This window comes from Chaetodon trifascialis, chromosome 20 (assembly GCF_039877785.1).
Source record: "Chaetodon trifascialis isolate fChaTrf1 chromosome 20, fChaTrf1.hap1, whole genome shotgun sequence".
In the NCBI taxonomy this organism is placed as follows: Eukaryota; Metazoa; Chordata; class Actinopteri; order Chaetodontiformes; family Chaetodontidae; genus Chaetodon; species Chaetodon trifascialis.
This window is the reverse complement of record NC_092075.1, coordinates 8,688,588-8,715,837: the sequence shown is the minus strand read 5'-3', so window position 1 is coordinate 8,715,837 and position 27,250 is coordinate 8,688,588. Positions and strand designations below refer to the sequence as shown.

The following is a 27,250-nucleotide window of genomic DNA, read 5'->3' as shown; positions in this document are numbered from 1 at the left end:
TATTCTTATCTGCAAAAATCGTCCCACTTTTTCTACCAATATAAAACCATTAGCTCCAGGCCAGCACTGGCATTAAGTATCAAACATCAAAGGAAAGCTGGAAACATGCAAAAGCCAAGGAGAGAGGAAAATGTGCAAAATAAAAAAAAAAATAGACAACAGACCCAAATGCAGTTTATGGGGCAATGGAAAAGGGAGATGAAAAAGAGCTGGGGGATCACCAGTTTATTTCGATATGGATCACAGCACAAGAATCTAATGCTATCAAGTGGGAGTGGCTGTTCAGTAGAGGAGTACTGAGAAGCCTCAGGGAGCCTCAGATTGCGAGGCTTGATACAGTATTTGTCATGTGGCTGGGTGACAAGGGCATAGACATCTGCTGACATCTCCTATCAGCAGCAGGTAGAAAATGACAAATGGCTTTCGGTGCAGCTGGTTATTAACCCACTGACTCTGGGTCAGAGGACATGGACGGCAGGGGAGGGTTATGTGAGCTATGCTCAGTTGTGCCATGGCTGCTCAGGTGCAGAGAGGGAGCATGCAGAACAGAAACCCTCTAAGACAGAGCTAATAACATAAGGTATATTTTGCATAATGGTAAGGGAAGTAGTAGGTAACATTACTTAGATATTGCCTACCTGATAACTGGTAATATTTTCAAATCTTCACAAATTATTGAGTCTATGAAATGCCATCTGCTTGTTTGTCTGACCAGCAGTCCAAAAGTCAAAAATATTATATTACAACTGATATAAAATTGCACAACCAGCAAATGTCTTTGTAGATGAAGTTTTAGTCCTAAGCGCAGGTATGCATCATTACAGGGTTTAGTCAGTGAAATTCAATCAGCTGCAGGGGAACATCAGAAGGGTAGCACTCATCTGCTCGGGGCTTTAACAGATAAATCATAACAAAATACTGTATTTTACAAATGCAGTCCAGCACGTCGTCAAACCTGACTCACACTTACTCATGTTAGCAGCTGCAAGTGGCAAATGAATAATAATAAACAAATAATAAACACAGACAACCCTGATTAACAAAGCATTGATCAGTGTGCCTGACAAACTGTTGCGCTGTTCACTGAGGCAATGGTAAGCAGGAGCTTATGTTAAAAAAGTGAGCTGTCTCACCTGAAACCAGGTGTTTGTTTGCGTTCCTCTGCACAGATACATCAGCATTCAAAACTCCAGCACACTGAGCAGATCTGACGTAACTGCCTTTTGCTATCAGTGGTATCTTATTGCAGATGGCAGTTGATTTCACCAAGCAAGCTTCAATAACCAACTACACACTACCTGCCCAGCACCAAACACTGGACAAATCAGCGACAAACCCTTGACAGTTCCCTCAGCGGTTGGTTGAGACCAAACCAGAGCAAAAAGTGGAGTGAATATATTCTCCAGCTCCAACTCGTCCATCAACATGCCTGCAGATTGCTTGTCAGAGTCTAAGAGTCAGGGGTGTTATATTGAAATTGATATAAAACTGAAGTAATAAATCCTCACATTTGCAAAACCAGCAAACTGATTATATGATTCATTGGTAACCAGAGTTGCAGACACATAATTACTGACTGTGGACAAAGTTCACATAAAATTAAATCCTTCTAATGCACCCTGTGGAAGTACACTTCAAACAACCTCCCTCTTGTACAGCAACAGTGAGGTGCTCTATTCTTTTGCTGACTACAGCTTATGATAAAATTTTGTGGGGTGTGAAATTCTTAAATGCCATAACTGCTGGCTATTCAACTCTTTATGTTTAATCTGCATGCTGAAGACACACTGCTTGACCTTTCACCTTGACGAGAGATAAAGCTTTGTCTGGCGGGCCAACAGTGAGGTGCCTCCTGCCATCTGCTACTGTTTTAAACAGAGCTTATCAGGCTCCTGTCAAATTTACCTTGGAACTTTGCTCACGTGTTTTATGTGCATTTTAGATACCTTTAAATAACTCTGATTATGCACAGTGCTGACACTTAGTTTGATCCAAATTAAAAGTGATTTTCATTTGAAAAACTGAAAAGCAACTCTTGCAGTAATAGAAGCAATCACATGCAGGATGGATGGATAGTAATAGAGTTTCTAGGGCTGTTACCTACCTTTGTACAATTGTTTTGTAGATGAGAAAGCTCAGTAAGCATGCTATTTAAAGACAAAAGGATTGTGCCTGTGTGTGTGTGAGTACGTGCATGTGTCCTTGTCTTTTGTGCTACGAGGCTTGTCATTGGGCACCAAGCCAGACGTTACTGGGGTATAGGTGTATGGCCTCAAGGTCTGCTTGTAATTCATTAGGAGGAACATTATTAATGTGTATATGTGCATGACTGTGTGTGTGTATGTGTGTACTGTGCGTGAGTGACTAAAGCCAGTATGCTCCCAGCAAGGGTATCAGCAATACACTGTCTCCCAAACTGAGTCCAAGGACAACCTGAAGGAATGCCGTAGCAAACATTTCATAGACCCACGAAAAATGTCTCCATTAATTCTATCGATCACAGAGGAATGGCGACGCGTCATGATGCTTGGATCTTTACAGGAGAGCTAATTTGAAGTACTTGTGATTGTCCTTTGGGTTTTCAGCATTGTGGCCATAAAGCTCCAGTACACAACAGGCAAAAAGACTTTACTGTCATATTATTCAAAACTGCTCAAATAACAAAAAGTGGGAGACGAGCTTTTGCAGAATCATCTATAAGGGACCATACTTGAGGCGTTGCATTGTTTGGGCCCATAACTACAAATAAATAGTGTCTTTAAATCACTGCTGACCATTTTTCAAAGCATACACTACATTCAGTGTACCATTATGGTGGTTTTAAATTCATTTTCTCCCTTGCAAGCAGCCATTGATTTCTTCAGAAACATGTCCTTAAGCAAACATAACTTAAGCAAAACAAATGTGCAGGTTCACTGCTACTTTGCTAAAGTTATGTAATTGTGGAATGATAGTAAAGCAAATATTAAAAAAAAAGATATTTTCAGTGCCGGATTTCATCTGCTGAAGAACATTGCAATGGTGAGCTTTTAGGAAACAGAGATGTTGGGAAAACAATTATAGGCATTTCCCTGTTTCTTGCATTAAAAAGGTTGCTGTGTAGCAGGCACAACTCAAAGCATTTTCAAACAGTCTCTAGCTGGTCACAACTCCAGTTCATTTTCAGCATGAAGTTTATTTCATACCATCAAGAAAGGACCTGAATGAACTGCTGTATGAAAAAAGACTCAACTGGTATGCTTTTGAAAATCATTGTAAGGCAGGAAGACAAGCAGTAATGTCATGTTTGCGAGGTGTAATCTATCGTTATGGAAACCTTGAAAGCTACTGCAAATGTATCAGTTCATAATTGGACAACAAACTGTACCCACACCCTCAGGAATTCGTGCTGAAAACTGTGCACACTTTAAATACTTCTCCTAATTGTTCTTCCTTGGCTGACAGTGAAAGCTGTGTTTACTGAGTGAGTGAATGGTTCAAAGTAGTTTCACAAGTATTCCAGTCAACTTTCCTGACAGCAGCAAACTCAAATGACTCATGTCAATATGCGTCACTCGGCATTCGATTTGACACTCATTTCCATTACAGTTAGCTTTGTGGTAAGGTCATTTTAAGACCAGACTCGGTTTGTGAAGGTTCAAAGCTTGCTGTGCTCTTATCCAGCATTGCTCAGTATATGGCTTTTAAAAAGTGCAGTGAATAATAATACTAAAAAAACCTTGGTGGGGCTTTTTGACTGATGATTCAGATCACTAATGTGTAGGGAGCAGTCCTTTCATTTTACATTAATAAGTGGATGAGTTCAAGTTAAAACTGGGGTAGAAAATCTGTAACCACAAATATGAAATCCTTAATTTAGTCCCTTTTCACATTTCCTAAAGTTTGCAAAGACATTGAAAGCTTGGCTCAAATCCTTGATAAAGCCTTCCTACACTTTGCTAAGTCCTCTCTGCAGGTGCTGAAGGTACAAGTGATCCACTGAACCATCCATTGAACACTCAATGTCAGCAGAGAGCTGGTGATCATGTAAGTGCTCACTGCGTCTTCCTGTGTTTTTCTTCACCCTTTTCTTTTATCTGTCTGTCCTTTAACATCTTTCATCTTTTATTCGTCATTTGCAAGGTTTGGCTAGAAGTGCTGAGTTCAATTTTGAGTTCATACTGGAGTTTTCACATTCTTGAAATTTTGCCTCAAGCAAGAGTGATTTTCACTTAGCGCAGCCTCTTACAGAGGATATTTGATGAGGTGAGGTTGCCCACAACCACAGAACACAAAGGCCTGGGAGTCACCACACAGCGGAGACAACCCTCACCCTGAATAAATGACCCAGTATGCATCAATTCAGCATTTAATCAGTGAAATTGAATCAGCTGCAGGGGAACATCAGAAGTGTAGCATACATCTGTTGGTGGTTTTAATGGATAAACCATGACAAAATACTGTATTTCACAAATACCACCTCTATCAAACATGAATTACACTTAGTAATGTTAGCAGCTGCATGTTGCATGCTGAAAATAAACCCTTAGCATAGCATTCATCAGTGAGCCCGGCAAACTGTTGCACTTTCCACTAAACCAAAGATAATGTGTTTGCAAAGTGAGTTGTCTCACCTTAAACCAGGTGTACTTCTTTCCTCTGTACAGATATCGATCCGCATACAAAATTTCAGCACAATAAGCAGATGTGACAGAACTGCCATGTTGCTATTAGTGGTATCTTATTGCAGAGTGCAACCTCTAAAGACCAGCTATACACCACCTGCCCGGCACCAAACACTCAACAAACCCGAAACAATTCCCCCAGGTTTTGGTGGAGACCAAACCAGAGCTAAAAGTGGAGTGAAGGTTGTATTTACGTTCATCAGGTTGACACGAACACAACTCCTAATGAGTAGTACTGTTCTTCTGATTCTGCTAGATGCATAAATAAGCTACTGTTTGCTGTTTCTAGCCATACATTTCTCATCACTGAGGTCTTTGCTATTGCAAAAGAGAAGCTTATAGCTTGTTGGAATTTTAGAGCGTGTTCGTAATGGGCTCTTTGCTGTCCATAGTGTCAACTGGGGGAAAATATCCACATCAACTGCAGTTCTCACAAATTGCCAGATCATATTGCAGGGGCAGAGGGTGCTGGTCTTTTTTTTTTGCCACAAGGGGCAGTAAGGAGCCACTATGCTAATGCACACAAAAACAGTGTTGGTGCAATGACAATGACCAAACTTGGCGAAATCAATTGGCTTCATCTCACACCTAATTTATTGTATAAAGCTGATTTGCTTGTTAAAAGTGAAATCCACCCTAAAGCTGAATAAAAATTTGCCATTCCAGCTTTTGAATTCGTAGGGATTAGTTTCCTGTGCTGAACAAGATGGAAAAGACTGGTAATGATGTCATCCAGAGACAACTCCTGGAGCTGCTCCACTGATCATGAACAACGGAAAAATTCCTTCAACACTATCACGTTACCCTTGGTGATTTTTGTGGGATATGGGTATATCTTTTGAATCACAGCTGGAACTCATTTGAATAGAATGTCTCAAAAATTCCACAAGCCCAAAGAGTCAAAATCTAATTCTGTGTCAATGGACCATCTCCAAAACGTATTACCTGAATACATCTTCTGTTCAATCCCCAATGCTCTCATTTCCAGCAATGGAGATGGCAGTCTGGAGATACTGAAAGTGGAAGTGGACTGTCCTTTGAACTATAACACTATCTCAGCAAGGCAGTACTACTCTTGTGATCAGATTTTTTGAAACAATATATTTAGTATCATGACATCCAATTATAGCACCATTGGGCTGTGTTGATAATGATCACTGTCAAGGTTGCACTGCCTCAAACAGTCTGACAGACAACAGACAAGTTCCTGCATTAGAATATACTGTCTAGGAGCTGACAAACATATGTATACACATACATACACAGTTGTCCGCCCGCCCACACAACACACGTTCCCAAAAGGTTGGCATTCATCAGTTTAAAGGTGATCAGAGCAGTGCAAGTCAGTGATTGTGCAAGCTTGACAGCTCCATGACAGTCTGTCAGCTTGGCAACAAGCCCGTGTCATCAACATTTACTATGATGAAAGCTGGCACCCTAAAGGCACTTTGCTGCCTGTCATTACATACGTGGCATAACGCGTCCGTCTTCAACTGACTGCACCCCACATATCGTTGCTCAGGCTGCCTTCGGTATAGATGTCTTGTGACAACACAATAGGCAGATGAATATTCAATAATTCATATGAGAGAATAAGGATGGGTTCATCGGATTCAAACGTCTCGGCCCAAAATGAAAGCAAGGACAGAAAAGGAGAGGTGTGAGTGAAAGAGCAAGAGACAAGCAGACAGAGAAGAACAGACAGAAAGGGGAAGGGGATTTATCAGTCTGACACTCATCAAAAGTGTTCAAGAATATTAGCATACCTCCTAGACATTCAAATTCAGCCTCAAAAACGTCTCTGTCAGCTGTGACAATGGCAAATTTTACATGTTTTCACTTTTGAACTTCACACCGCTGTTGGATGTCGACAGGAAGCGTTCATCAGAGGCAAAACAAACGGTCTGAAAAAATGCATCCTTCATTAGCTGCTAAATGGTCTTGATGCCATATCCTCCCATTTCCAAAATGCTAATTGTTCCATTGCCATTTATAATGACCTGATGGGAGCTATGGAATACTTAGGCAAATACAGGATGAACTGGAAGGCATGCAGGTTTCTCCATGCAACTAAATGCCACCATGTGTCATTACAAACACTAATGAAATAGCTGGCATTCACCTAAAGACCACTGAAAATGAACACAATTAAAAATGCATCATGACTTTTTTTTTTTTTTTTTTTCAGGAAATGTAAGAATGTTATCTACACGGGCCTGACGCACAGTGGGTTATTACGCATGGGTGTGTGTTTGAAATGATCATCTCCATTTTCTCAACTTGGTCCACGTTCTCTCTATCAATGAGCCATACCTGAATTTAGCAAGAAGATGAAACAGACCCACATTTTTGAGCAATTTAGATGGAATTCTTTGATGTACATTAAAAGTGTAATGAATTGTTATCACCTGCCCAGATGAACTTTGTGAATCCAAACATTTGATCCCCATGAAGCTCAAGAAAATCTGAGAGACGTTTTCCCTGTCTTGCCATTAGGACATGCATGATGACTGTGACAGGGGACATGAAAACTGCATTGCAGTAAATGGTTAGTCATCTGAGACCAACTTCTTCCCTTGCACAAAATTATTGAGTGATTAGATTTTGCTGTATGTCTACATTCTTTTGTGAAGCTTAGCTCCACATTTTGGTGCAAATTTAGGGATTTTGGATTACACTATTCAACAACAGGAACAGAGCACAGTGGTTCCTTATGAAGCTGAATTACCATTTCAAATTTAGAACTGGTATTAAATACCTAAAAGGTACAAAAAAGAGAAGATTTTGAGTGTGCCACGATATTATTTAAGCTCAACGACTGTCTGCAAAATCAAAAATCTAATGAACAGTGGCATATTTTGAAAAAAGCATGGCTCTTTCTCCCATTTTGCTCTTTTGTCTGTTCGTATTTCATCTCTGGTCTTAAATAGTATGAAAAAAGACAAAGAAATAAGGGGAGTGGTGCCATTGAAGGTGATTTTAAGCTACCCATCAGAGTTCTAATAATAATCCAACACTGAATTCTGACATTCAGTTCGTGAAATTAACAAAAACAAGCCAAGAAAACGCTGTCAGTATTTTTCTCCTCCATTCATACTTCTGCAGTACTGTAGACTGCTGTCATTATACCTCCCAGCTCAATCAGCACTGTAGGATCCAATTCTGTTGACTCAACACCTGTTTCTCAAGATGACCTGCTTTTCACCTCATTTCCCCACATGCTCTCAACTGCAGAGGCCACTTCATACATTTTCACACCTGACATTTCTCAAGATGAAGTGTATAAGTAGCACTCACATGACGACTGCTGATAATCTTACTAGGAACAAAATTACAGCAGTTCATGGAAATCATTTGTTCAAAGAGATAGTTTTAGACCATTTACTGTGATGAATAAATATGCCTGATATAACAGTAGTAAATTCATGGACCTGCTATCTGACAGACTGTCAGTATTTAAAGAGGCTGATGCAGTCCATGCTAAGTGCATATGATCGTTGCTCTGCATACAGGATGTGACAAAGAAAACATTCAAGTTAGCATCAGTGCAGCAGGAGAAATGGATTTGAGACTGTGAGAACAACTCTGTCCTTTGAGTTCTTAGTGGGGTCCTCTGAAGGATCTCCTGCTAACGAGAGGCCCTGCCAGTGCCACTCAGGCCTTATCACTGATGTCCACACCCACGCTAGCTCCTACCGTGCTCAATCACAGCAGCAGCTGTTGGACTGCACACTGACCACCTCCTACAGAAAACCAATCATATTTTCAGAGACGCCGCCAGTGAGCCTCCCAGCATGAAGGAGAAGGTGACTTATGACTTCAGAACACACAACCAAGGTATGGCAGTAACAGTATTAGGCAGTCACAGTGAGTGCCTGAAAGAAAGGGAATATTTCATCCTTTTTTCCCCACCCAAATAAACATCCCAGAAGTTAAGTGAAAGTCAGCTATATAATGTATCTTGCTTTTGCAGAAACAGAAAAACAATATAAATTTGAACTACTAAAAAAATCACAACATACTGCAGCTATCCACAAATACTGCCAAACACCGTCTTACATATTTTCCAACAACAAAGACATGTGCAAAGTAAGCAATGAATTGTAGGATAGCATTTGTTTGATAGTGGGACTAACAGACCACTGGGAACCTGCTCTGACAATGTAAATAGAATAAACAAATAGCTGCATGCCATTGGTCCCAGTGTGGCACAGAGGACCTGGATTATCTCTCATTAGCAGTGAATACATTCTGTTGTGTGAGTCATTGTTTATGTGTCTCGCTCTGTGTGTGTGTCTGTGTCTGTGTGTGTGTGAGCCTATGTACTGTATATCTGTATGTATGCGTGTTTCCTCAAGGTCAATTCAACTTTAAATTATTTAAATCGATATTTAAAAAAATACCCCCTTGCAGATTTAATTGTGCAATTAAGTCAAAATATAATTTTCTCTCATTAACCCACTAAAAACCGGTTAAAGGGTAATTTATGTGAGGATCTATAAATGCTTTGTCCCTTGCGCTCTTCAGGATTAGAGAGGCAGAGTGCCAAAAAAAAAAAAAAAAAAAATTAGGAGCCCTCCCACTCCTAATGTATTTAAAGTGACACATTAACAGGATAAACAGTCCCCTTATCTGCTGAGTGCATAGGCTTCTTCTAAAACACTACAATCCCATTAACAAGACCTATTCTGATTTCACATCTCTCTCACTCTTGCTTACTATAATGTAAGGCTTGTCCACCAATGGGGGTTGTTTGCCAGTGCCAAAGTGGGAGGCTTGGGTCTAATAATACACACATTAAGATTTACTAATCCTTTGTTTTGGCCTCTTCAATTGAGACCTCGGTCAAATAAGAAGGGTACAATGTATTGACACAGTGATTTTAAACTGCATTAGAGCATTCATTTCAACCTTGTGCCAAGCAAAGTGAAAATAAAAAGCGCATCTGGAAATATGTAGACATGGCTACAAATAAGGCTCATGAGATCGATATATGGAATGTAAAGGTGCCTCACTGCAGCTCAATGAGAACCAATGTCATTTTCTTTCCACAAAATCTGTCTGTTAAATCTGGGGATACTTACTTAGTCTGCTGCAAACAACCATCCGTGGCAAAAAAAACAAACAAAAAAAAAACAACCCTGTGACCTCAATTTTCAAATGTAGCAAGGTAAAGGGGCATTAAAAAGCTTGGGCTGCCCTGGTAAAAACTTCTGTTACTGAGGATAGCCAAGCAAGTAAATGATGACTTGATTGATGACACATTGCTTTAATATTTTAAGCAAGCTTACTTTTGTATTTCCATATTTTACAGTTTCAAACACATAAAGGAAAAGGGTCTGAAACAAAAGTTGGGGCACCCTGCATGGTCAGTACTTAGTAACACCCCCTTTGGCAAGTCTCAAAGGTTGTAAAAGCTTTCTGTAGCCAGCTCAGAGTCTTGTTTGGGGGATTTTTGCCCATTCTTCCTTGCAAAAGGTTTTTAGTTCTGTAAGATTCTTGGGCCGTCTTTCATGCACTGCTCCTTTGAAGTCTATCCACAGATTTACGATGATGTTTAGGTCAGGGTACTGTGAGAGACACTGCCAAACCTTCAGCTTGTTCCTCTTGAGGTAGTCCATTATGGATTTTGAAGTGTGCTTAGAATCATTATCCTGTTGTAGAAGCCATCCTCTTTTCCTCTTCAGCTTTTTACAGATGGTGTGGTGTTTGCTTGCAGAATTTGGTGGTGGATAATTGAATCCATTCTTTCCTCTACCAGTGACATGCCCCATGCCCCTGGCTGCAACACGAGCCCAAAGCATGATCGATCCACAATGACAGTTGGAGAGGTGTTCTTTTCATGAAATGCTGCACCTTTTACTCTCCAAACATACCTTTGCTCATCGCAGCCAAAAAGTTTTACAGTATTTAACTTCATCAGTCCACAGGATTTAGATCAGGCTTTTTTAGATGTTCCTTTGTAATTTTTTTGGTTTTCCAGACCTCAACTTGGCCTCCACCATCCCTGTTAACCACCATTTCTTTCAGCTTTCCTCTGCTTTGTAGGCATTAATTATTTTAATTTTTGTGAGTGCTAGGCAGCTTAGAGGAGCCCATGGCTGCTGATTGTTGGGACAAGGTTTGAGGAGTCAGAGTATTCAAGAAGCTTTGAAATACTCTGACTCTAACAAATCTCAGATCAAATATCTTGGGGTGCTCAAACCTTTGCATGCCACAACGTATAATAAAACTATACATGTAAATGAGAGCAGTCATATTAATTTGATTTAAATTGAAATTATATTAGCTCAACAAAAAGATGAGTGACTGAATAAATTATGAGTAAGGTAACAGGAGCTTTTTTCCCCCCCTCCGTTGAGTACATTACTGCTGCAAACAGTCTGCTGTATGAACTACACATCTTGGTCACACTGATCTCCGTTGCTGGATGCTTTCTTCACTGACTTGCTTGGGACTTTATTCCAGGGTCAGCAGTAATGGCCTTCACCAACAGAGATGGCCATGTAACAGCAGACAATAATGTCCTTGTAACAACATACCATGATGTGTTCAGTGTACCCAACTGAAAACACACTGGTCAAGGATGAATTTATAGTGGGAATTCAAGAAGGACTCCCCTATTTCCCAGCATGTGGTTGGGGAGGGAGAGAAAATCAAGGACTTGATACATCATGGGTCATGCGTGTCAGGATTTGCCATATACATCCACACCCAACTTCCCCTTGGTTCAAGCTCCTTTCTGTTGCATCTGTCCCTGAAATCTCTCCCTGAAATAGCTTCAGGATTAGAAATCAAGTCCTCTAGCAATTGCGTATGCCATTGGATTTTCTGTGGTAAAGTTTTGAGTGTGTGGGCTCTGTTAGTTCTGCTCTTGATTTCCTCATTGTCTGTATCTTAATTACTTTATTCTCTCTTAGCTTTTGGGTTGTTCCTGTTGTATCCGGCAGCCTCATCGTTATATATGTAACCTCTTTCTCCAGGTTCTTGAAGTTGGACCTTAGCTTGTCCCTGTACTCATCGAGGAGCAGATGATGATGCTACACAGGCACGTTGGCAATATTTTACCTCATGGGCGTGGCTCATGGGGCAGGAATTGTGCAGATTGTGTTGATTCCAAACTTTCAAGAAATTTCAGACACATTGACAGGTCCCAGCCATCCATTCAGGTCTTGGCATAAGCCCTGGATTGCTGCTGTGTCCCTCAGGCTGTTCTTTTGCCCCGTAATGAATTTTGTCATAGCACTGCCATTGAAAACTTTGCAAAGGTAAAGGGAAATCAGTCTGTTACTCTTTTCTTCTTAGCAGGCACTGATCTAGCTTGACACCTTGCCAGCTGCTGGTAGGATCCATCTTCTGCCTGGCACACACTTGGTTGTGACATACATGAAAGTCTTAATCAGTCTCAAACAGAAGGTGGGTCATGAGGCACTACTTGCTCGTGCTGTAGCCTGTACCACCATGGTCATTATAATAATGCATATTTTAATGAGACAATGAGAAAGCCTGTGATAAAGCGTTAGTCTGTGGGATAGGGAGACCATGACAGATCTAATATGCACAATACACAAAAATCAGCACTTTATCATTGGTAAACTTCTGAACAGGATGAGCCTTAATTTAATGAATGCCACCATTATTGGTTTACTGCTGTGCTTTACAGTATATGATGAAACAACATTTTCTTTTCCAGAACATGATTACCAAAGTAGGACAAATCTTTTTATATCTGTGAGAGTTGTAAACATCACCTATTCAAAGACAGTTCCTCTGACAGAAATACATCATTCTGAAAGGTGAGCATGTGCACAAAGATTCCATTCATTCCAATAGTATTAAGCACTAAGAGTTGTCTCAATGGACTCTAAAATTTAAACCATCCTTTTAAAACAGAGCGAAATATTTCACAAGTCATGAGGTATTTTCATTTAGATGTATTCAGATTATTAGAGTAACAAGGCCATACATAAGCACATATATATTGACAAAGATGTCCTCCACCCCACCCCCCTTGTAGATGTTCAGGTAAAGTGCCACTTCTGGTTTGGACAATTAATCAAAATGTTGCTATGCATGTACCAAATCTCGCTCCACGGTATCATCATAGTAGATGCATCATAGGTACTCTTCTATTCAAAGCTTGCCATGTGGCTACCACTCTGCAACCTGAGAAAAATGTGTACTGAGTGTGAAGAGATTACCATTCTGCCCTGCACAGTACTAGAAACCTGAGAATTGTTTTCAGCTCTGTATCTGCCACTTCTCATTGGTACATTTCATAAACCTCTGTCTTCTTTCCATGTTTCCCTTGGTTACAGGGGATAGCCTGTGCTGCCATCAGGAATCTTGCACTCACTTGATTCATTTCTTTTCAGTTGTCTTTTTGGAATACTTAAAGGTTTCATGCTCCTTCTCAGTCTCTCTTGTTACAGCACCTTAAGTGCTGTGTTGCTAAATTTTTAGGCATCCTTTCTTGTTCATGGTTGGTATAACTGTAGTATGCCAAAAAAAAAAAAAAAGACAGAATTCATACATCATTGTACTGTATTGACAACCTTTCCATGACCTAAGTTTGTCACCACAGAATTCCTCCCACGCATGTGCGTGCTCTGGCACTGGTGCTGCATTTTTTAATATGCATAGACAGTAAAGGTATTCAATAAAGCAGTTTTAAGAACATGCTTTAATATTTTCCCCATGGTTCAAAACTATCCTGACAAAAACACACTTAACATGATAAAATACTCATACACTTCTGGTCTTTTAGTGGAGAGAATGCCCACTACTCTCAAGGGGCAAGCATTCGTATATCATTTATCATTGGAAAACCACATACTTAAATATATGTATATGTAAAATGCATGTGGTTCCAGAGAGACTAAATCACTGGGTTTAGCTAGGTGTACAATACGCCAAAGACCGGTGTTGACTGTGGCTAGCCACTCCAGAACATTATGCTAAACCCTTTTTTTCCCTTGAAACAGTAGCAGTTCCCTCCAAAAAGGAAATATCTGTACAGGAAAAAAATTGTCCAAATGATTTAGAAATAGGTCCTGGCAAACAAATCTGACCGACAGCATTTTATTGGCTGTTACTGAGTCATGGCTAAGGGCCAGCAACTAGAGCTACTTCTTTCTATTTTAAAAGAAGTGGTGCCATTTCATAAAGTCCTGTGTTCGGCACTCATCCATGTCATGGACAGATGTTTAGGAGTGTGTTCTAAGCTGCTAAAACTGTTCATCTGGAGCACTGACAATTATTCAAAGCTGGAAATTCCTACACTAATTAAAATCGGTGCAAGACACTGTATTGGCATGGACTGTCTTTGAAAGCACTGTTTTTTTTTGTTCTGTTTTTTTTTTTCCTCTGTCTCAACTGTCCTCTTGTTTATTTCTCTCCTTACACATGAATATCCCTTTTGATCTGTGAATGTGGGTTTATATGCTACAGCAAAACCTGCACAATCCTACAATAAATTAGCCACTATAAATAATGGGCCAATGCTGATTTTTAAGAGTTAATTAATTTCCTGTGGGCATGGCAGTGTCTCGCCTGATTAATGATGGTAATGCCATTGGCATGCTGAGTTGGGTCCCCTGTCACTGGATATAAATCAGTGGTGCACTGTAAGGCGTCATGCCCCAGCTGTGTCCAACGTGTTCACTTTAACTGGCTTCCTGACCTGTGACACAATAAGTGGGTGACTGTGGATGTACATGATCATAAGTCAAGTGCTTTGTTACTCATGAGACAGTGACACAGGGAAACTGACTTATGTGTATGTATAACTCAAATTGTTTGATATGTACCTCGTTTTGTTAACACATATTCCACTGTGGTGATGTTTCTGGTACAGTAATTGCCACCCAAAAAAAAACGATTTTCAAATCTTAATTTATCAGGGCTATTCTTTACAGTTTGAATATCACTTTTCTCTAAACTAATGTCAGCTACCTACAAGACAAAGACTGCCATGCAATCAGGAAGAGGACCGAAGCCAGATGAACAGTCTGCTAATGTTAGCTGTATTAAGTCCTTGTAGACTAGTAATGCCATTATTCTGAGCCCTATAACCACCAAGCAGAGAGCCTGATACAAAGAGCATAAAAATTGGGACTAGACCATAGAAGTATTAGGTCATGTCCTTTGGGTTTATGTGAAGCCTTAGGGAAAAGGTCCTGCACTGTTTCACAGAAATGAGTCAGACATTACCAGCCTAGTATCCCTAGTAAAAATGTTCATTTTGGACAATCGTAATATCATATGACTTTGGTCAAAGGCCAATATTTAGTACCAGAGCAGGAAGTCACATTTTCTTATGTAGCAAAGCAAAAAGCAAGGATACAGAAGTCCAGGTAGTGGATGTGGTGTCTGATCTCACGTCAGTCACTCGCCCCATGTTAGATCAAAAAATAATCCACAATCAACAATTTGCCATTGAATTTACCAGTTTCACAAGCCTAATCTCCATCAACCTAAGAGATATTGATGGCAACTGTATCTTCCTCACAAAGGAGTGAATGACAATCAACACAGTACTCCACAACCATATTTTCAATGACCTGTGCATGGCCATGGAAGTGGAACATGTGTCCTTAATGTTGCAGGTATGAACTGCTGCAAAGCAGAGTGATTACCAGGGTGTACCAGTTGAGGAGCTCCTTCTCTTCTTTTCAGTATATTCTTTGATTATATCCATCACTCAACACGCTAGATTTGAAATTGCAAGGGCAACTCATTGTTTTTAAACACTTACAAGTTCCGGACATGAAAACTCATTGACACGCTACCTTGTGTTAGAGTACTTCAGAGGGCATCAATTCAGCCTTTAAATGTGTCCCACTGTTACAGAAAAATTAGGAAATTGGAAATGATCATCACTAGTGATGAAACACTGAAGTAAAAAAAAATAGTCAGGCCAACAGCACGGCTGTAGGGATTGTATATCAGCCTGTCTGTCAGTTCATACAGACATTCACTGTCTCCAGAAGACGAATCGAAATGACTTTTCATCGAGTGTCACCATCCCCATGAGGTTTACATCTGTGACTTAACTGAACTAATTGACAGTGTAATTATATAAAGACTTAAACACTGAAAATGGCAATAAATTAAATGCTACTAATATTCCATAACACTTCCAAAATACATTAATCCAGAACTAATAATTCAAATGTAGATGCTTTCTAACCATCCGTTATGTCCTCCGTGGTCTGTCCACCTCCTTGTGAAAGGAATAAAAAAAACCTCTAAAGACTTTAATCCCACCTAATTCCCGTTTTTGTTTTTCCTTCCTTTCTAGATAAATAAATAAGTGGGGAATCTGAGTCAACTTGGCATGGTATACTTTATTAGCGTAAGAGGCTTATCATCAGCATATGAATCCAGTTCCAATATTACTCTGTACTGTATAAGCTTCCAGCTCTGGATACTGACGCCACTGACAATGGAAATGAAAAGTAAAAGAAGATTAGGAAAAGCTGCAGAAGACCATGGAGACTACAGTGGCATGGCTGATAGAAAGTGACAGAAACATCACGAAAAGTTCATTCAACAAGTACAGTGAAAGGAGGTCCACTTGGCAGTCTATGCTACTATGAATATTCACACTGACATCTGTTCTGCAAGAGGAACTGGGAAAATATCTATCACACATTAACTGCAGGCAATGAATCAAGAATTATTCTTGTCCCATGCCAACCCCCTTCATTACAGCTGATAGTAAATAATTGGTATTATGAAGAAAGATGAATTCATATCTATTAATTGAGTTATTTATTTGTTTGGAGGCAAAGGAAAGTAATACTTCACAATCAATTAGCCATTTGATGTCAACTCCTCCTTTATAGCTTCAACCTGTCTTTGCCTCTTGATCGCTGCTGCAATCAGCCGGTCATCACTTGTATCAATCAGAATTCATCATGTCATTTATGCCAGTGAGCCTCTATAAAAACAAATACAGCTACTAGTTTATTTATCTATTACTTGAAGCTTATGTACACATCAGTTACACATTATGGTGGCAAATGACAAAATTGGTAGGAGAGGGTGATTACGAAAATGGATGGGAGAGATAGTATAAATACAGTCATTGGTGGAGCATGTTTCTGCTGACACTTTTCCCACCGTGTGATACACTAAAATCTGTGTGGCATATTTTACCAGAGAAGGATGTAGCAAACACATCAATAGGTGGTTATGCCTCCCATCAAATTTACGGCCAACTTCTTCAAAGGGTAAATTACAGGTGAATCCAAAGGAGGGCTGACAGGCCTGCTTAAAGCTGGACTAATAAGAGGAATATGATATATCAGGCTTCCGCAACACAGACAGTACTCACTATTACGATACGTTTGTTGGTAGTCCTGGTCTTTCCATGGAATAATATCTAATCCTCAGACCAAAACAAGAACAGAATCAATCTTTCGGATACAATAATTGTGGAACCAAAATCCACGGCAGTCAACTGAACTGTTATTGGGATATTTTACTTTAAAATATAGAATTCACAAATCAAGCTGTCCTTGCCATTTTACAAGCTACACAAAAGACATAAAAATTCTCTTTCACACATAGAGTTGACATTTCTTAGCATTTCTTAAGTATCACTTTTACCTGTGTGAGAGCATGCATTTCTCCTACCGCTCACCCACCTAACTACTCACATTGTACCTTTTACAGTAAGTTAACAATTCAACAGGTTATACTTCCGACTCCATACACACCATCAGGGCTGTCACACGGACAAGCATATGAGACCGAAAATTTTGACAGTTTGCTCCATTTCCCAGAAGGGAGAAAAGTACATGTCTTTATGATAATTAAGCACTTAAAAAGCCCTGCTGACACAGACAGACAGCCTGCCTGCAGACTGCAATGGACAGCCATTTCATATTAAATGTGCTGACTTATAATGACACTTTCACCTAAAGAACTGAGCACCAGATGTGGTTTCAGAGTGGAGTTGTATGAAGGCAAATCAACACTATCGGGTGATGAATGAATGGGCATCTAGCTCAGGAAATCTTCCAGATATTCTCCACGGGTTCTGAAAAACATAATTGTGCGGAAATGTTCTCTCACTGTGAGATGTGCATACAAAGCAAATTGTGCATATGCAGTGGAGGTGAAGGCCCATTATGAAATGTCCATATACATCAAGGTGGAAACTGAAAGTAATGACAATTTCAAATCACAAGGCCACACCTCCCTCATTTCACCTGTCCATCATTCACGTCAAATAGCATTTCTCAAAAGGCTTAATCACCCAGTCAGCACTACTGCATTCTATAATTGACCGTTACAAGGTGTCAACTTGCTTGTAACATACTGACAAAATTGCAAATATCATCATGTGTTGGTGAAAAGGTGAAGAAAGACAAAAAGGAGTGACTAAGAATAACTGCCCAACAGCAGTGAGTCACTCAGCCACAATAGGAAATCTCATAAAGGTGTCAATTCCTTGTCTGGCCTCCAACGTCTTTATCATCCCACTTTGGCCTGCTATTGCAGCATGATATCAATTATTTTCTATGGCCAACAGTCTCCTGGAGAGGTCTCCAGCAGACAACAGGCCCCACCAGCCAAGGTAGCTAAGTGTTCTGGCATAGATGTAAAAGCAGTACAGAGACCCTGCATGCAGTCCCTTTATAACGGAAAGGTATAGGCTGCATCTTAGACAGGCCTGGTTTGAGGCGATGAAAACAATGCCATACTTGGGATTAAGCATGACATATTGCATTTTTCAGATACCTACCTAGTTTTGTGCTTTGTTACAACATATTGTTCACAACTAGCTCTTTCTTGTAGCAACATACTGTAATCAAAAAACATGCTTTAAAACAACTGCACTGTGCCTTTGCACTGTGGCACCAAACACCACAGGATACTGGACTCCAGTGTGTTAATGAAGAAATAAATGCAAACACAACTAAAAGATGTGAAAGGAGACATTAATAACCCATCATGTAGCGATCACACCAAAAATTACCCTGGTGTGCTCTCCTCATTGCACAAAATCACATCCGATGTCTTCATATCTTCATGAAATCTTTTACGTAACAGTATGCATTCTACCAGAGGGCATCCAAATAGGTCTTCCAGCAACATATAATCAATTTGGCTTTCTGTGATTGAAAGTCAGTTTTCTCACAGCTACACAAACAAGCCTGATGCACCACATGTCACATCACTCAGACAATCACACTCATGGCAGATCACTAGCACCACTCATCTAACCTAGACCACATACGAGCCTCTGTCAGTCTGTGTTAGTTCTCTGAATTCAACCCCATGTGTTCTTTCCTGAGCACCACCAGCACCTCCCACGGAGCAGCCTGCAGAGTCTGAGATGTAATCTCCTCTGCTTTCCCTTCCACGGTTGTCCCCCATTGTGCCTTGGCCCTGTGTTTTTGATGCTAAGGTAAACCTGTCTCTGTGCGGTTTGATTGTGATCAGAGGTCTGTAAGAGGATTTCTATCTCACCTGGATTCACTTGACTGGTACATTGATTCGTATCTGAGCCAAAGCAGTTTCAGATGAAGAGATGTAGGTGTATGTGATTGATGGGTGGATGAAACGCTGTATGTGCCCATGTGAGTGTTTTTGTATATTTGTATGTATCCACTGAAGCACAATGATTCAATGTGATGACGTGGCTTGTTTGTTAGATTTTGCTTGCATGGTCCAAGACATATTATCATGTGACCGGAGACTGTGTCATACACGTCTCCCTCTCTTTCCTCAGAAACAAAAACACGCTGTTATCTTATCTGCTAACATTAAAACTCCAGGAAACAATGCACCGAAAAGGATGCACACAGACAGCTGTTACCTTCTCACAAGTTAGCTTATACTGTATTTTATGTTAGAGGTGATGTCACATCTCAGTATATATCATTTTATATTGCATGATTACTGGCCACAATGGTCCAACACAACCACAAATGTAAAAGAGATAGATACCCTAGCCCATTATTTTCATGATTGACTGATGGTTTAGTCTATAGAATGCTAACAAAATTGTGAACAATGCTTGTCACAATTTCCCCAAGCCCAAAGTGACGTCTTCAAATTGCTTCTTTTGTTCAACAACAGTCCAAAACCCAAAGACTCTTTATTCATATCATTCACAAAGAAAAGCAGCAAATCCATACATTCATAAAGCTGGAACCAGCATATGTTTGACATTTTTGCATGGAACATGGCAAATGCAAAACAAAAGATTATTTCAATCGATTAATCGACCAATTCCTGCAGCTCTACACCCGAGTATAAACAGTGTGTTACCATATAGTCTATGGTGGTTGCTAAATTTCTATTGTCTCACAGTATATACAGTCATTTCACCCACCCCTATGCTCCAATATGATGAATTAAGAATCAGCCTCTTTGTATAGAGGCCAGTCTTCTGTTTTCTCACATGGATTCATGGCCAAACCACATCTCTTAAGCGGGCCTTCACTGCTCTGAGATGGTATCACATGACCATAACAGACAGCCTCTGTCAGATGTCATTAGCCATCAACTCTGTTTCCTTTAGACAGCAGACAGTGTTAAGATGCACTCACTGAGAGGCACAGAGATCAGAAGCCACAAGCACACAGAATAAATGCATGTATAAATACTCGCACATGCAGCTGTTTTCATGCCAACAAACGGAGGCCCCGCGCAGCAGGATCACTGAGTTAGAATAAGTGCACAGAGTAAAACCTGAAACATCAATCCAGCGCCCTGATTTGAGGGGGTTCATGCTTTTACTGAGCAAAGTAATCCAGGTAACGGCTTTATGTGATGAGCCCCAGGTGTCCACAGACATAAAACACACACAGTCCAGAGACAGCCAATGACATAGATTAATTTTTCCATCGCTATGATAAATGCCTCCGAGGCACGCCTTTGGAAATGTAGCTCGGGGTAAGATAAATGTGTTTTTTGAAAGTATTTGCAGTGATGAAAAATATCTTTGGACGTAGTTAAGAACTTTTTTTAATTGATTATAGCATTCATAGTTTATGAGTAATGCTGATTTCAAAATGCATGTAAACTCTCTGTGCTGCTGCATTTTTTTCAAGTTCCAAACAGTCTAGTTAAGCGGATGTTGACCACTTGGATTATCCTCACTTTGGCTCCAGTGATTTTTTGGCTGCGTCCCTCTCCTTCTGCTCAGCACTCCACGTTTCCGCCTCCAAGATCCCTCCACATCGAAAAGTAAACATTTTCATTCAGTTGATATCTTAAAAGGACTACATATAAGTTCCTCAAATCCATGTTTTCCCCTGGAGCATTTTTGCCTGATAAAAAACTGAACCTTTGATATTGTGATGGATTTGATGCCACCTGCATCGACTGTGATCAGCTCCTGGATTATCAAACAAACCTAGTTTTTTTTTTTTTTTCTTTTCTTTTCCCCAGACCAAACAAGCTTAAAAAATTTGTTCAGATATACAGGAACGCACACAGTGCTAAACTGCTTCCTTGATAAGGCAGACTCAAGGTAATGAATGGCCAGTCAGGTCCACAAACAGTCTGTAATCTAGTTCAATGTATTATGTATGCTCCTATGACATATCCAAAGCCCTAAAGTACTCTGGGAGTTGCAGGTTTCATAATGTAGAGCTGTCTGCAATCTACTGAACACCAAATACATCAGCTGTACAGTCTAGGATCCTCAAGCTGTAATGGTTTTCACACACAAATCCTCAAACACAACTCTAAAAAACATGTCTACAATTAAGGAATCCTAATGTTTCCTGCTGTTAATGTGCCAAGTTATTGCAGAATCATCACAGGCACTGCTAGGCTGCACAGAGTGGGCTGAAAAAAATGATTAAATATGCATTAGCGTTAATAGATGCTCAGTGCTTTCAGATGCTCCACATGATGAAGGTCTCAGTCGTTAGATAATCTGTCTTTTGAGTGATGGTTTTTACAGTCAAATTAGTCTGACAAAATCCTCACAACACTGTAGATAACATGAGACCGCTCCACCTCTGGGACAGGGGCTACATCCACTGCATTAGCTGTGTCACATATATTGGAAAGTGTGAAAAGCAGTAGCAAAAAACAAATAAATAAAAAAAACAGGAATTACAAAAAACTAATTCAAAATGACCAAATGAAAGAAATGGTATTTGCAGCACAGTGTCAGACAAACAGATAATCAATATCCATGATTTTAATGGCTATGAACCTCCACCCCCCCACCGCTCCCAGCCATGCTTCCCCTGTCTCCCTAAACTCAAAAAAGCTGTGTGTGTGAGAGAGAAAAAGACAAATACTAAAACCATGACATAGTAAATAGTCCATGGCCTAATTTCATGATGGGAAGGACAAAGAAGCTAAGGTTTTAAATAAACCTGAGCACTGGCAAATACATAGCCAAAATCCTCTGAGCAGGAATGGCTTAAAGGGTCAGTTCACCTAATCACAAAAATGTATTTACTGGCCCAGTGTTATTGAGCCATGACGATAGTTTTGCTTTTAAGTAAAGAAACTGTCACTGTAACTTGTGCTGGTACAAAAAAACCAAACAAATAAATAACAAATGCAGTGAATTAGTTTGTGCTGCATTGAGAAAATACATTAAAAAAATAATATACTGGATTATTCACAGACCCCAGTGTCAGCGGTTTTCATTACATTTCTTTGGTAGCTCCAATGAAAACTGTTTCTTTCTTTGTTTTGAGCACAGCAAAAAATAAGAACCAAAAACCTACTAAATACTGCTCAGAGTAAGTGAGAACTATGTTTTTGTGGTTTAGAGGAACCAGCCTATGCATGGTTAACTCAATCTGTAAAAGGCCTGTATAACTTTACAGCCTTTTAAAGCACTCTCTTTCTACATAGGAATCAATGTGAAACTCATAAAATCAACTGCATGGCCTCGTATAATCTGAGAGGAAAAATTCCATTTGATTCTTCTTGGGTTTTGTCCGTTTCTCCTGATAATCGTATTGTGGCATTATTGCAAAGTGAAATATGAGCTGTTCAGTCAGAAGTGCTGACTTTGAGCAATTTCTGTTTCCTATTTATCAAGGCAAGGCAAGGGAAGGCAAGTTTATTTGTATAGCACCTCTCAAAAACAAGAAAATTCAAAGTGCTTTACATAAGGCACAAAGGCTTCAAGAAAAGATATGCAAGAAACACGATAAAACAGAAAGCAAAAATAAGCTAAAACACAATAAGACAAAGCAAACAGTAGAATAAAAATTACAATGCAAGATATGAGTAAATAGTCCCACAGCAGGGAACAGAAAACTTTTAAGCCATGATTAAAAATAGCTGAGGGTTGGAGCAGAGCTCTGGCAGCAGCGTACTGAATCAGCTGCAGCTCCTTTAATACTCGATATATTCTTAAGGTGATAGTAGGCTGATTTTGTAAACGTCTTCATGTGGATGTTATAATTTAGGTCTGAGTCCATGACTACCAAGATTTCTGGCCTGGTTTGTGGTCTTTGGAGGGGAGCACAGACCTTTAATCATTTATGTCCAAAGGCACTTATTTCTGTTTTTTCTTTGTTAAAGTGGAGGAAATTTTAGCACATCCAATCACTGGTTTGTTGAATACACATACTCAGTGTTCTTATCATTGCACATACTCTGGATCTGTGTATAGTCTATATAATTATACTCATATATTTAGTTGCTTTCTGCGGTACCGGCAGCATGCACATGTTGAACAGAAGAGGCCCGAGAATGGAGCCTTGGGGAACTTCATGTGTAATTTTTGTACCATCAGATGTGTAATTACCAATCAAAACAAGGCAGCCCTTCTCCTTATAATAGGATTCAAGCCAGTTTAGCACAGTGCTAGAAAGACCAACCATGGCACTGAGATCTAATGAGACCAAGACTGACACTTTTCCAGTGTGTTTGTTAGTGAATGCCACTAAAAGCGTTAACAAAAGCCGTCTCGGTGCTGTGCCGTGGTCAAAGTCGAAGTCCTGACTGAAAACCATCAGAACAACTGTTTAGGGCCAAGATGATGTTCAAAAACATCCTTTTCAAACCTTTTCCTTAAAACAGGAGGTTTGATATTGGTCTGTAATTGTTCAGTTGTCTAGATCATTCTTTTTCAAGCGTGGCATAGAAACTGCCGTTTCTAGGGCCTGCAGGAAATAGCCTGAGAGTAGAGACACACAGTGAAGGAGCTCCAGCGCTGAAACAAGCCTGTGCTTAAATGGTTTGAGACAGGATGGCTTAGCAGAGCTGAAATGAAATGTGCTGGCAGAACAGTCAAGTGCTGGAAAATTGTGGGTCTTGTGTCGCCAGTGCCGATTAAATGTGCTAAATAGGCGTTCTAACATTATGTAGCCATGGTTTTTTCGTTTTGTTTAGCCATTTGAAAAGTAGCCAGAGTTTGTTTTTAACTCGCAATTGTTCTAACAAAGTCCTTGAAGGATCCCTTTAAAAACCTTGAGTTGAATTAACACATTATAGACAGAAAATGCTCCTATGGGAGGCATTTAAATCTCAGGGGGGAGCAAAGGGACCCACACAGACACATTTTTTTCTAAGTCTTTGTTGGATGTCATCAATCATCTTTTTGAAAATGTGGATTGTTAAGGAACAAAGTCTTAGGCCCCCAAAGGCTACACAAATATGGAAAAAAAAAAAAAAAAAAAAAAACTAGGAGTATAATAAATGCTCCTTGTCACAGCTTGGATGAGGTCACCACTCCAGACCACTAAATTATGCAGCAGCCCCTGAGCCGTGTAGAGTGTAAAAGTAAAGCTGTTTCATACACAAGACCTGTCCCTGTTACTTGGAACCAAAAGCAGTCTCGTATTTAGATATAACACGGGCTAACAATAGACACCTTTTCCTTTCTGCAACACATGCAAATACAAGCGGAAGAATACATAAAGGTGTATGTGACTAGTGATACCTGAGGTAGACAAACAGCCGATAAATAGCACTCGTATCCTGCCACAAATTAGCTTAAAGGCAAATGATCAGCTCAGCAAAAAATGATCAGTTTTAACTGGTCTGTGTTTTTGGATTCTACAGCGACACTAAAACCACAGAAAAGCAGAACCAAAAGGATAATCAGAAATAAGGTCAGATTTATTCATCATATGCAACTAGAACTACGTCTGAAAACATCCCCATGTTAACCCATTTACTCATTTATATAACCTGCATGCAGCACCGCCATTTTTTCTTGGGATGAATTCGAAATCCCTCTTTGAAGGTATCACATCTATCTATGGAAATTTTGTAACCCCCAAAATCATCTCTAAATGCCATGTGCCTCAGGCTGATAGTAATGTAGTCATGACAACAAAGACTCACTTAAAAGTAGCAGACTGGTGTACCGGGACTGAGAAAATGACAACAAGATCTGTTTTGTCATATGGAGATAAACACCATGAGGCAGATAAAGAGTAATTACACGCATACCACGCCAAACAAACAGGGACCGCAGCCTTTTGTTTCCCTTCGAAAATATGGATCAGAAATGACAGCAACATTAAGTCTCAGGTAACTAAATCCTCACATTAAGGTGCCTCTTCAATATCTTCTGTTTTAAAACTGGCACGCACATTTATTCAGTGTCAACATATTGTAATCTAAGTTTTATTGTCCTCAAAGCCTTGTAAACCTTGGAAATGGCAGGAGCATAACTTCATTTCAGCCCCCTGATAAATGCTTCCCTCATTTTGATGGATTTTATTGTGGATTATACAAATGTTAAATCTGATTTATGATCATGTCAACTGAGAACAAGTATATACAATATCTCGTCATGGCACTGAATATTGATATTTCTTTTCACAGTATATTGCCATTGCTCTGTGGCAATATACAGGAAGCAGACATGCCACCAGGTAGAAAATCATTGAGCAGACAGCGACATCACCCTGGAGCTAAATTCATCGTTTATGTTGAAAAGTCAACGTGGATGAAAATTTAGCTAAAAAAATAAAAGAAAGTAACATTCATGGACTTGTGGATGAACTGCTTTTCTGACTATAGTGTCTTATGAGGGAATTTATGAGGGCAAAAACCCTTTGTAAAATCATCAAATGTGGAACTGTCAGAAGTAAACATTTTATTTATGTGTTTACAAGTCGATACAGCACCTCTGACTATGCACTGAAGATGTTTCCAGTCAATTTCCACAAGCCCATTTGACTTGAAAGGGTTAATTGTTTGCAAGCCAAACAAGCTGCCGTGAAATGTCATGATCGTGACATGATTTCGACACTTTCACCTCTAAGTCTGGAGAATATATGGAAATTTACAAGTGCCTTCTAATGGGTGATCCTGCCTCAGTGACAGCTTATTACGGTAGCCTATCCAATACTCATGGGAAGAGTCCATAAAACCACACAACACATCATTAGGAATCTGTCTGACCTCAGCAGGGATACGGCCTCACGACTAATCAAATGGCCTCTGCCAGTCACACAGGCTGAGTGCCACACTGGCAATGTAACCACGAACCAGCCATTCTGAAAGGCACAATGGCACACTGAGTGATCAAAATGAGACAGGGAGTGCTACGTTGAGCACTATATGACAATTAATAACCTTGAAATACAGTTCAAGAATCAGATAATAGAATTTACAGCAAAGATTTGATGAGAAGATACTAATAATAGGCTGTATTGTTTCACAATTTGGTGTATAGCACCCACATAGTCTCTCAGACTCTTGGAGTAATTTCTGTTGATCTCTAAAGAATGCTTCATATTTTTCACTGTGACTTTCTCATCAATTTATCATTACACCCCTGAATGCATGTGGTAACTCACTATAACTGAAAATGACTTAGAACGAGCGAAAACCAAGCCCCTGCTTCCTTGTTCAGTCTGCAAGGCATCACTGCAGTGAAAAAAAAAAAAAAAAAAATCAATACGCTAAAAATATGTTTGTTTTTATCCCTGTATATTAGATGTTGACTTTCTTAAGCCATATAACCTTTAACAGTCACTGGATCAATAGGTTGGAAACTAAGAAGCCTGTTAAAATCTACTGACAAATATCATTAAGTAGTCAAAAGGAGCAACGGTTTTATGGAGACACCAGAAAAGACGGCGCTCAAGTTGCAGTTTGCACTGGAAGAGAAAAACATTGGCTCAAACTCAATTAGGTTAAGAAGAAGAGAGCCAGACTGCAAGCAGCTATCATCCATTAGGAGGCTGTAATAATGACATATAAATGCAATTAATATGACTGATGAGTGGCAACATCCTGACAATCATTTGCCTACTTCATCATAATAGTCAGTCTGGAAAATCCCATTAGATCAGTGGATGTAAGAGTGAAAGAGCTAAGGAATAAATCCATCACTGGGTTGTCGGAGAGTTTATTAATGTTGAATTGTCTGGCTTTGACAGAATGCAACAAGGCAAGTGTAGATACAAATATCAAATAACACATAGCATAACATGACATTAATAATCTCAAGTGTTGAAAATGATGAAGATGATTTATTACCAACTACTGTCACCTCAACTTTAGATCGATACTAGTTCGCTATCATTGACATAATGTTCATGTTGAAAGTTAAATATGGCAAATTTAATCCAAAATCAAACTTGAATCCAACTTTTATCTTGTATATTCATATATCTTGA

The 27,250-nt window shown here is 39.7% G+C and overlaps 1 protein-coding gene across 1 annotated transcript in view; it reads right to left on the bottom strand.

Annotated features, from left to right (window-relative positions):
* LOC139349209 (astrotactin-2-like) overlaps nt 1–27,250 on the bottom strand; it is a 262,594-nt gene that overhangs the window by 220,643 nt on the left and 14,701 nt on the right. The gene's annotated exons all lie outside the window — the stretch shown is intronic.